Source organism: Pteropus medius, unplaced genomic scaffold (assembly GCF_902729225.1).
Source record: "Pteropus medius unplaced genomic scaffold, Ma_sr-lr_union100, whole genome shotgun sequence".
Classification (NCBI taxonomy): domain Eukaryota; kingdom Metazoa; phylum Chordata; class Mammalia; order Chiroptera; family Pteropodidae; genus Pteropus; species Pteropus medius.
In genome coordinates, this window is record NW_024354499.1 from 11,797,628 (window position 1) to 11,810,504 (window position 12,877).

General features: G+C 34.2%; 1 pseudogene; it reads left to right on the forward strand.

Annotated features, from left to right (window-relative positions):
- The first annotated feature begins 317 nt into the window (after window positions 1-317).
- On the forward strand, window positions 318-1,406 carry LOC120594485 (40S ribosomal protein SA-like; annotated as a pseudogene).
- The last annotated feature ends 11,471 nt before the right edge of the window (window positions 1,407-12,877 follow it).

Consider the following 12,877-nt stretch of genomic DNA (forward strand, 5'->3'; position numbering starts at 1 on the left):
TGCGTTTAAAGAGGGGCAGCATGGAAAAAACAGGAGAACATGCTGAGGGAATGGACATAGGGGGGAAAAAAAAGGCAGACAAAATAACTTTTTCCTAAAATTCTTAAGAGAGAAGTAAGCACACATATTATCCACACTCTGAGAAAAGGGCTTAGGCTATTTCAGGTGGAAACAAATTCTGATCTAAAATTTTTGGACTTGGCCCCTACTAATTATTCAGGCAAAATGAGAATTATGTCAATTCTCCAGTCTTCCACTTATTGTTAAATATAAACACGTGTGTGTGTGTGCATGTGTGCCAAGTATGTTGCTCTGTGATGATAAATAAAAACTGCTTTTCCTGCTTTTCCACGCTACCCAGAGAGGGGCTCTTACAGCATTGTTCTCTGTTCCCACGTAACCTCAGCAGAAACCTCACAACGTCGGGGGCCCTGGGTGTCCTGCCAATGGAGGAGGATGTCCTCAAATTCCTTGCAACAGGAACCCACGTAGGTGGCACCAACCTTGACTTCCAAATGGAACAGTACATCCACAAAAGGAAAAGTGATGGCATCCACATCATAAATTTGAAGAGAACCTGGGAGAAGCTTTTGCTGGCAGGTTCGTGCCATCGTTGCCATTGAAAACCCAGCTGATGTCAGTGTCACATCATTTAGGCACATTGGCCAGTGAACTGTGCTGAAGTTTGCTGCTGCCACTGGAGCCACTCCCATTGCTGGCCGGTTCACTCTTGGGACTTTCACTAACTAGATCCAGGCAACCTTCCAAGAACCAAGACTTCTGGTGGTTACTGATCCCAGGGCTGGCCACCCGCCTTTCCCAGTATTGTGTTAACCTGCCTACCACTGCCTTGTGTAATAGAAGGGAAACAGAGAACAACGTGGGGACAGAGAACAACGCTGGGAACAAAGAACAACGCTGTAAGGGCCCCTCTCTGGGTAGCGTGGAAAAGCAGGAAAAGCAGTTTTTATTTATCATCACAGAGCACCACTGCCTCTGTGCTATGCAGATGTCGCCATCCCTTACAACAATAAGGGAGCTCACACAGTGGGTCTAATGAGGATGCCGGCCTGGGAAGATCTGCACATGCGTGGCACCATCTCCCATGAATACCCCGGGGGAGGTCATTCCAGATCTCTACTTCTACAGTGATCCTGAAGAGGTTGAAAGGGAAGAGCAGGCTGCTGCTGAAAAGGCTGTGATAAAAAGAAATTTCAGGGTGAATGGACTGCTCCAGCTCCTGAGTTCACTGCTGCTCATCCTGAGGTGGTGGGCTGGTCTGAGGTGTGCAGGTGCAGCGGTTTCCTCCTGAAGACTGGAGCCCTGCGCCTGCCCCTGAAGACGGCTCTGAAACCCCCACTGCTCAGGCCACTGAATGGGTAGGAACAACCACCGAGTGGCCTTAAGCTGTTCTTCCACAAACTCTTAAACAAAATGGAAGTAAGGTTGACGAAAAATAAACAGCTTCTAAAAGTTACAAAAAACAAAACAAAACAAAAAAAAAACCACTTTTCCTAACAGATTCCACTAACACTTTTGCCTACTCAAATTGCTTTCTATCTCTTATTTGTTACACATCATTGTCTCTACCTTGTGCTTGTCTCATTAAGAGGTGGTGCTGCTTAATGGAATAGAAAAACTGCATTTATAAATTATTCTAATCTAGAAAAGATGGGCATTCAGCATCTCTCCTTACATAATTATTCAATCGAATGTGATATTGTGAAATCATTAGTCGAATAAAACAGTCAGGTGAACAAGTAATTTCATTGTGAGTCTAGAGAGGTATAAATTTGATTCAGCGCTAGCAAGCAGCACTGCTCACTGGAAGGACCTCTAGTTACGTTATGTGTTCTATGCACGGTAAGGACTAATTGAATGCTCAAGAACTACTGTACCTCATAGAATCATTTATTATACAAATCTTTGTTGCTGGATATAAAGGGAAAAAAATGTTTTTGTGTGGAGAAGGAAACATTCAGATATAGCCTGTCATTTTCAATTCCTCAAGGCAGCTTAGCTGTGGTAATTAGCATTCTACCTGGACACATTTCCAAAAGTACTGAGGGAGCATTCTTTGCCAAAGGGGTTTTAAATGACATAAAAATGTTGTTTTAAAAGAATTCTCAGATTCCTGGCATTCAAGTTGGTTTGTTGTCTCTTGAAAGCCCATGGATTAGTTAGATCTCCACTTCTGAATGTGTTTTAGAGAGTAAGATGTATGCGTGGTCTAGAATAGCATAGCTTTCTTAAGTGATCAAGTTATGGTTGTGAGGTTCTATAGTCCTACAAAGCTTTCACTCTATGGAGTAAGATATTTTCAGCATGGTCATAGTCTTAAAGATGTTTTCCTTTGCTTTTTAGTTTGGACTATCTAAGCACATATCAACAAATGAATAGAAAAAAATAGTAATATTAATTAACATACAGAAAGAATACACTCGAATATTTAAAATAAATTCTTAATCTTTTTTGTTAGAGAAATTAACTAGAAACATGCACACACACATTAAAAAAAACAATTGTGGCAATAGCAAACATAAACAGGTTTTGAATGCACAGTTATTGTAAGATTTTAGACTTTATCTTGGAGATTCATTTTGTACTTCCTCTAGGGTGTCTTGTACTGCAGTCAAATTTAACATACATATTATTTTTATTATAAATATTTATTTTCATCTCTCTTATACACTATTGTTAGTGTTATTTTGGTTGTTTAAAATATATGCATAGGTAAACTACATTTTTATTATTTTCTTTTTATGACAAAAAAATTTTGCCATATATTTGAAGCAAAATGAAAATGTTGGGTCTTGGTTGATAGAAAACAGTGATCTAACCCAAGCTTTTTCACCTTATAGAGAGGAAACTAAAGTTCCAAAAAAAATAAATGACTTTCCTATTATCATAAGAAAAAGTAAGGAACACGGTCACAACTAGAAGATGGGCATTTTGACTCTTGGCTCATCACTTTTGCCTCTAAGCTAAGCTCTTTTGGTCTAATACTCAGGGAATAAGAGGCATAGAGTTTAAGAGATTTCCTCAACATTCTGTTGGAGAGGAATGCAAAATTTGAAGTTAATAATACATATTTTCCACTGTTACTGGGAAAATCAAATTGACTGGCTGACTTCAGCTTAAATCTTGACAGGACCCACTTTTCTACCTTCCCTTCATTTTTACCCTGACCTAATGACCTTGCTCTAAGAACATATCAAAAAGGGAACTGAATACAATACAATAATTGAATCTATATAAACATATCCACATTTTTTGTTTGTTTGTTTTTCTGTTCATTTACCTGTTAACCTGTGTACATAATAATATAACAGATGACTTCTGGTAATTGCCTGAAATGAAATACTTTTCCTTTGAGAATTTTTAAAATTGTGGTATATAGCTGGGATAAGATCTGAACACTATTCAGAGTGCCTCAAAACATTTGATTTGGGCAAATACCAAATCAAATTATTTTTATTATTGTTTAAAAACACTTTCACTACTCAAATTATAAATGAAATCATTGTACATTTTCTTCTAAAGGTTTTAAGTTTCCTTCTTATATTTAGGTGTTACTCCTACTGAAAATGCTGTGTGTGCATATTTATATTTTGAGATCTATATCTGATTTACTACTTTTTCCAATATGTGTAACTAAATAACTAAGGACAATAATATGACTAGTCCATCCTTTTCCTATTTTTCTTTATGCTATCTGTGTGATATATCAAATTTCCATAGTTCCTGGGCTTCTGTTCTATTTCATGGGATTATTAGTCTCTGCCTTTATCAATACAATGTTGCATTAACTATTATAAATCTTTAAAATTTAATGCATCACCAGGTAAACATTATTGATTTGTAATCTTTCATGTGAATTTTAAAATCATATTGTCAAGTTTTTGAATTCTGATTGGTATTTTATTTGATTACTCTGATTTATACTTTATTTAGAAACATTAAACCTCTTAATGGTATTGACTTTTCATTCTTATAAGAAATTCGTGGAGAAATAGTACACAGTTTCTCTATTATAGGCTCTGATAATATTTTTAAATGTGCTCCATAAAGTTCTTTCTTTTAAAAATAGACTTATTTTCCATTTTTGTATAATTTTATGGATATTTTGAGTGTAATATTTTTACCTTATATTCTTTAATAGTTTTTATGTGAAAATAAATTTTTATTTCTCTAAGATAAATACTTAGAAATCTAATTACTGAACTGTATGGTAGTTTCTTATTTATTTATTTATTTATTTATTTATTTATTTATTTAAGAAAGTGCCAAACTATTTTGCATAGGGGCTTCTTTTACATTCTAACAGCAATGTATCCACAATCCAGTTGTTCCACATCCTTGCTAAGGTTTGGTGCTGTCACAATTAAAAACAAAATACTAATATGTACATTGTGATATTTCATTGTCACTTTAATTTGCATTTCCCTAATGACTAGTGATATCGTAAATCTTTTCAAATGCTTATTTGCCATTTGTAAATGTCTTTGACCCATCATCAAATTGTTTGGTGCTTCTACTTTGTTTTATGCATTGTCTTCATCAACTCATGCTGCTCTAACAAAATACCATTTATTTCTCATAATTCTTGAGGCCAGGAAGTCCAAGATTAAGGTACTGGCCATTCTGTTTCCAATCAGGATTCTCTTCCTGGTTTGCTTATGGCCACCTTCTCACTGTGTCCTCACAGTGGAGAGGAAAGAGATAGAGAGAGTTGGAAGAGTCTCTCTTTCTATAAAAACACAAAACACTAATCTCATCATGAGAGTTCCATCGCATGACCTCATCAAACTCTCATTGTCTCTCAAAGATCCTTCCAAATACCATCACATTGGGCCTTAGGGCTTGATCATTAAATGCTGAAAATAAAAGCATTCAATCCACAGTGCTCTATATATTCTAGATAGTAGTTCCTTGTCAGATGTGTAATTTGAAAATATTTTTTCCCAGTGTGTAGTTTTGTCTTTTTATCTTGTTAACAGAGCAAATGTTTTTAATTTTTATGAAGTTCAATTTATTGTTTTCCTTTTCTGTGTAATACTCCTGGTTTGAAGTCTTAGGATCTTTGCCTAGACCTAGATCCTCAAAATTTTCACATATTTTTCAAAAAATTTTATAGCTTTATGTTTTACATGATATCCATGGTTTATCTTGAGTAAATTTTTATATAATCTGTGGACTTTGCTGTGAGTTTAGTTTTTGGCCTATAAATTTCTAATTGCCCAGAACCATTGTTGTAAAGGCTACCTTTCTTCCACTGAATTGATTTTATACCCTTATCCAAAATCATTTGAATATTTGTGTGAGTCTATTTCTGGATTTTCTATTCTGTCCTATTGATGTATGTGTTTATTCATTGTTAGTACAATAGAGTTTTGATTACTCTAGCCCTAATAAATCCTGAAATCAAGTAGGCTGATTCTTCCTACTCAATCTTCTTTCATAAAATTTGTTTATTTTTTTTAATTTTTTTTGCCTCTTCATATAATTTTTAAGATAATCTTGTCTCTACCTACAAAAACTATGGAGCAGCCCATGGAGCCCCCTACAGGAGGAGGGAGAGGGGTGAAAGTGGGGTGACTTCCCTGAACAGTCCTGCCTGGAAGAGCTGTGAGTTCCACATAGCCAGCGGCAGGGCCCAGTCATCAGGGCAGAAAAGCAGAGAAGCAGGATGAGACTGCAGATAAACAACAACTGATTTTTACTGACCCTGGTTGCAAAACTGAGGCTGAGTTGCAAAACTGAGGCTGAGCTGCAGCCTCCAACTTCCAAGCCAGAGGGCCCCTCTCCTTATACCCTCCAAGACCTAACACCATGGAACCCCAGGGGAATCTAAGCAAATGCTACCGAGACTGTTGCAACACTGACAGGGACTGAAATGGAGGGTACTGAGTGTGATTAAATATCTACAAGAAAATAAAAAAGGTATTATTAAGGCTTTATTTAAATCAAGGGTCCGAGAGGGTTAGACACGACCTACTGGAAACCAAAAGAAGAGCACCTTCTTTGCAGCAGGGTAAAGAGAGACCTTTATATAATAAATCTTCTTTCTGGAAAAATGGCAGAATACAGTTCCATTAATGCCCAGGTGGAGAAATAGTCCATTAAACACCATGAACAACCAAAGTAATAAGACATCTCAGAAATAAAGAGAAAAATCTCCAGAAAATAAGTTTAGACATAGAACTATGCAACTAAATGACAGAGAATTCAGGATGGTACTTCTGAAAAAACTCAATGAGTAAAGATTCCACAAGAATACTACTAGAAACAATAAGCAAATACAGTAAAGTCTCTGGATACAAAATCAACGTTCAAAAATCCATAACATTCCTATACTGTAATAATGAAGTGTCAGAAAAAGAAGTGGAAAAAATAATTCCTTTTGCAATTGCAAAAAGAATAAAATACTTAGAAATAAATTTAACGAAAAAAGTGAAGGTCCTGTATAATGAAAACTATAAGACCCTGTTAAAAGAAATCACAGAAGATACAAAGAAATGTAAAGATATTCCACGTTCTTGAAATGGAAGAATCAACATAGTTAAAATGACTTATTACCTAAAGCATTATACAGATTGAATGCAATCCCCATCAAATCCCACTGGCTTTTTTTAAAGAAATAGAACAAAAAATCATCAGATTTGTATGGAAGCACAAAAGACCACGAATTGCCAAAGTCGTCCTCAGAAAAAAGAAAGAGGCTGGAGGCATCACTCTGCCCGACTTCAAATTATACTACAAAGCAACAGTAATTACAACGGCATGGTATTGGAAAAAAAACAGTCATACGGACCAGTGGAACAGAATCCAGAGTCCAGAAGTAAACCCATATTTATATGGGCAAATATTTTTTGAGAAAAAAGCCAAAAACATACAGTGAAGAAAGGAAAGCCTCTTCAATAAATGATGCTGGGAAAACTGGAAAGCCACCTGCAAAAGAATGAAACTAGACTGTTGTCTATCACCACACACCAAAAGTAACTCAAAATGCATTAAAGACCTGAATATAAGACCAGAAACAATAAAATGCACAGAAGAAAACATAGGAACTAAAATCAAGGACCTTGGACTTAAAGAGGATTTTATGAATTTGACCTCAAAGGCAAGGGAAGTAAAAGCTAAAATAGATGAATGGAACTACATCAAACTAAAAAGCTTCTGCTCAGCAAAAGAAATCGTCAATAAGGTAAAGAGATAATGGGAAAATATATTTGCAAGCAATGCCTTCAATAAGGGCCTAATATCCAAAATAACAAAGAACTCATATGACTCAATAACAACAACAACAACAAAACAAAAAATCCAACCAAAAAATGGGCAGAGGACCTGAACAGACACTTCTCCCTAGAGGACATACGAATGGCCAACAAATATTTGAAAAGATGCTCAACATCACTAGCTATTAGGGAAATGCAAATCAAAACCACAATGAGATACTATCTCACATCTGTTAGAATAGCTATAATCAACAGGACAAGTAATAACAAATGCTGGAGAGGATGTGGAGAAAAGGGAACCCTCATACACTGCTGGTGGGACTGCAAATTGGTACAGACACCATGGAAAACAGTATTAAGTTTCCTCAAAAAACTAAGAATTAATCTACCATATGATCCAGCAATTCCTCTACTGGGTATTTACCCCAAAGACTTGAAAACTCATATTCGAAAAGATATTTGCACACCAATGTTCATAGCAGCATTATTCACAGTGGCCAGGACATAGAAGCAACTGAAGTATCCTATGATAGATGATTGTCTAAAGAAGCTGTGGTACATATATATAATGGAATATTACTCAGCCATAAGAAGAGATGAAATATTACCATTTGTGACAACATGGACAGACCCTGAAATAATCATACTAAGCAAAATAAGCCAGACTGAAAAAGTAGAAAATCACATAATATCACTTATATGTGGGATATAAACCTAAAAGCAACAAGTGTACAGGACAAACAAACAGAGACTCATGGATATGGACTATAGACTAGTGGTTAGCTGAGAGTAGCGGGTGGTTGAGGAGAGGGTAAGTAGATGAGATAAAGTGGGTCAAATATAGGGTGGTAAGGAGATGGTGAAGTGGGTAAAGGGGATAAAATATATGGTAGCTGAAGGAAACTGAACTTTGAGTGGTAAACACAATAGAATATACATTTGTCAAATTATAATTTACACCTAATTACACCTAAAAATTATATAATTGTATTAACCAGTATTACCTCAATAAACTTAAAAAAATAAAAAAATAAAATAATAAAAACAGAATGCTATAAATAGAATAATGTCATTTTTTTCAGACTATCCATATACTAGAGCAATGCAAAAATAATAATAAAAGAGAGAGATTTTGTGGCAAACTTTGGGGGTTAGGTTAGAAATGTAATTTGTGAGTTATCTTGGGGTAACTGCTGCAGCTGCAAGCACTGTCAGCAAGTATTCTCAAGGCAAATGGGAAATGGGTTAAATTGTTTTTTATTTTATATTTCAGAGTCCACATTATCATTGCTAGTATGTATAAATACAGCTGATTTGTGTGTTTTATAACGTTGCTGAGTTCACTTATAAATTAGTTATCAGAGGACTTAAAAAAAGTTTTCTGTGAAGTTTATTTTTGTATATATTCATATCATTTGTAAATAGATATAGTTTTATTTCTTCCCTTATTATCTGAATGATATTTATTTTCTTTTGTTGGCCTTATTGTACTAGAATTTCTAGCATTATGTTTAATAAGAGATATTCAAGTGAACCTTATTTTCCTGTTTCTGATCTTAGAGAAGAGACAGAGCAAGCACATGATAAATATTACCTATAATGAAACAATACAATATTATAAATGTTTAAAGAAGGGAGAGGTCACCATTGGCTGGAATAATTAAGTACGACTTTTAGGAGAGGTAGAATGTGTGCTGGTCCTGGAAGGATGGTTATAATTTGGATATGTTAGGAGTATGAAGAGGGATGTGCGTAAATATTGTTATATTTATAAGCACTAGAACAACAATGTGAAAGAAGACATAGAGACCAATTTTGTTTATTTATAAGAATCAAAGGGGAGTATTCAAATAGAAGAACAGAAAAAAGCTAGCTGCTTCCGGAGTTTAGGGGACCATGGTGGTAAATAAATAATTCTCCAAGATATATATTTCACTGGCCAACAGTTTCTTCATATGTGTAACGAGGGAGTTAAAACATACGATCTATATAATATTTTGTTCCCCCCTCATTGTATAAAATTGTGATTAAGTTCTGGAGGAATTGTAACATCACAGTGGATGTGCTGTGCTTAAGACTTTTTGGGAATTTTTATTGCCAAGTCATTTAAGTTTTTAAATAATAGCATATGAAATCTCTCTATCTTGAAGATATGGCCTTACAATTACTTTAATTCACAAGCTGAAAATAGATACTACAACAGATATTTTTTCCCCTTAATCTTGCCTCTAGGGAAAAAAAAAATCCTAATAATGCTTCTAGTTAACAAATCAAATCAAAGACAATGATTAACTCATAATAGCTTTGTATACAATTACCCACAACTGTAATGAGTAATTATATCATTTGCTGTAATGGTAGTCATGAAATTAATTATGGATTTTGAAGGAAAAATATATATGACATACTGTAAAGGAAAAAGTAAGATAAGAGTGCTAGGCTAATGACGGGAAATTTTGTGCACTTTGTATAATTACACTTTCATGAGCTTGCTAGCATTTGTCTTTTACACTTATTGGCTCTTAAAATGTTTTTTTAAAACACTGTTGAATATAGTTGAATGTAGTCACCATAAAAACTGTAGTCCAACTGATCTGTAATGCAGGTGAGAAAAACAGTCCTCATTAAGCTGAAAGGACTTGCAGACACACAATCAAAAGTGGTAAAATAGGACAACTTACGTGGTCTCACTCTATATTTTAGAAATTCTATTTTTTGATATTCAGTGTAATAAAAGTCCCAAGTTGATGACATGTGAAACAATTTAAATTAGAAATGTAATATATGGCATATTTCACTGTCTAATATTTTAGTAAACAATTGTTCATCAATAGTGCTACAGATGATCAAGTATGAAAATCACTGTTTGGTAAATAATAATGAACTTACAGAGCTGTAATTAACTTTTTTGTTTTTTCCTTTTGAAAGTATCAGGTTCCAACAACACAACTAAATTCTAGTTCACAATCTCAGAGTATGCATTTCTAAAACAACCATGTGGATCATGAATGTCGGGCAGTCTGGACCCCCTCCAGCTGTAGGCTCAGATTTACAGCACTTTTGAAGTTCAGATCATTAAACTTCAAATGTTCTTAAACCTTCTCAAATGGAAATTATTCCCTTAATTACCAAATTTATCTCTTCAGATATTATCACTCACAGCTCAAATAAGAAAAGTTATCAACGTTAGTTCTTTATTATTTAGAATCTGGAAAGAGAATCATGAATCTACCTTAGAAGAGTGAGCAACTTCTCAATGTATAGTCTGTGTTGGCTCCAAGTCTATGTCCTCATCTAAAGTCTCTCCTTAATTGTGTGACAAAGAACTTGAGTTTCAAATAGGTTTCTACTATTCCCTATGGGTAAATAGGATAAGCAGATTTTCATTTCTCTGCTTTCTTCAAAATATATCAAAGGATAGAAAAACATCTAGGGAATTGAAAATGCTTCTTCCAAGGTCATCGTCATTTTTGCTCGATTGCTTTCCTGACACATAACTCTCCTATAAGGCAAATACCCAAGAAACACAAATCAAAGGTAAATAGGAGGATTGTTTTGTTTTTATTTTTGTTCTTTGTTTTCTTTAAAAGAAAAAAAAAAGATTTTATACAGATTCCTGGAATAATATCAGTCAATATTGTACTCAGTTTTTAGATTTTGTGCCCAAGACCCAAACAACTTTGTTATATCTTTTTAGATAATCTTGTTTATTTAGATGGTAATTTATTTTGCCATAGGTCTTCACAATATTTTCTCAGATTAAAAATTACAAAAAATAATTGTGACAAGTATAGAGGTTCAATTGATAATTGGGACAAACATTCATGATGTTCCTATGGCATAGACTAGAAAATCTATGACCAGATATACAAAGAGTTTTTCTCATTGAACAAAAATTTACTAAGATCTAGATGTAAAATAAGGCTGACTCAATCATAAAGAGTTTGATTTGAAAAAGGATCTATCTTACAGTGAAGAATTCCCAGTAATGTGCCATTGAAAACTATTTCTATGTATGGGACTAGTGTTACTCAGGCACCCAAACGTAATGATTAGAGTGATGAATAGTAGGGAATTCTGTGTTAAACTGTTACTAAAGGAACTTGTGAAGCTTCGATATAAATCTATAAATCATTAAAACAGGATGTAGTATGCTGTGTTGAACATGTTATTTGATCACAGACTTCTTTTTCTTAGTCATAGGACTCAGATGATCTAAACTACATGTTAGAAACGTTCTACTAAAGAAGAGACAATAGAAAACTAGGCTTGTAAAAGTTTTTTTTCTTCCAGTTTTAAATTTACCTCCTTCTAACTTTATGAGAAATACTATTTACCCTATTCTCAGTGTGCCTCTATGAATTTTACATATTGATATAAACAATTATTAAATGCCTATTATATTGTAGACACTGTGATAGAATTAGAAGATATGGAAAAAAATGAAGAAAATGCTTTTTATTCTATAGAATTTTATAGTACAGGTGTGGGGAGAGTTATTAAGAACTAATAACAATAAAGTGAGATGATTGTTTTGTGTAAGTGGTAATAATAACTTTAATTTAGTGAAGTTTTCCTAGTGCCCTGAATTTCATACTTTATCTTATTTAATTTTCACAAACGATCACAGGATATACAGATTTTATCTATGATTTGCAGATAATAAGATACTTGTAATGCGTTGAACTGGGTACGAATGCAGCCAACTCTCAGAGTTAGTAAGTGGTAAATATAATCAAATTCCATCTTTCAGAATACAAATTCAGTTTTCTTAACCATGTCTGAAACTAATTCAACTTAAGAAAATCAAGATTTTACAAAAAATGTAACATTAGATCTGAAACTTTAAAGATAGTTGTGGAATAGAGGAGGACATTACAGACTGAAGAAATGAAAATTTGAAAGGCACGAATGCATGTAAAGCATAACATAACAGGTAAGATACTGGTTTAGCATGTTAAACATAGAATTCTTAACAAGAAGAGATGGAATAGAAATGCAAAAGAAAAGTAGAAAAGGATCTCGCAGGCTGTGCTGAGTGTAGTGAGCTTCATTCAAGAGGCCATGAAGCTGCAAAAAAAAAAAAAGAATGATAATAAATAATTTGGGAAGTAACACAAACTAATTTGATTTTTTGGAAGATAATTTCGATACACAGGTTAGAGTGGGCAAACTACTGAAGTAACAGGAATTATAAGTCATGAAATCAATACTTTCAAGGTGGTATTATTGGCCATAGGACATAGAACAGCCAAATATCTGTTCTAGTTCACACCATAATTTTTCAGCAAAAGTTCCAGAAATATTATATTCCAATCAATGAGACTACTCGATTAGGGTGCCATGTGAAATCCTTTTTTAGCCCTCCACTTTGTTTTCGGTCTTCCTCCATAGCTTCCTAATTCATCCTGCTCATTTTACTCAACACGTTTTTCTTTTATATATATATATACTTAAAGAAGTAGAGTGATTGCCTCTGAAATCAAGTAAAAATTCGTATAGTTACCCTATGTATCTGGCCCATGCTTAAATCCCATTTTCTCCCAGGAAGCTGTCTTAGAGCATTTAGTCAATACTTTTTCTCCCACACTCTGCGTTTGTCCATGCTGATTGCAACCTTAGTATTACCTTTTTTCTCT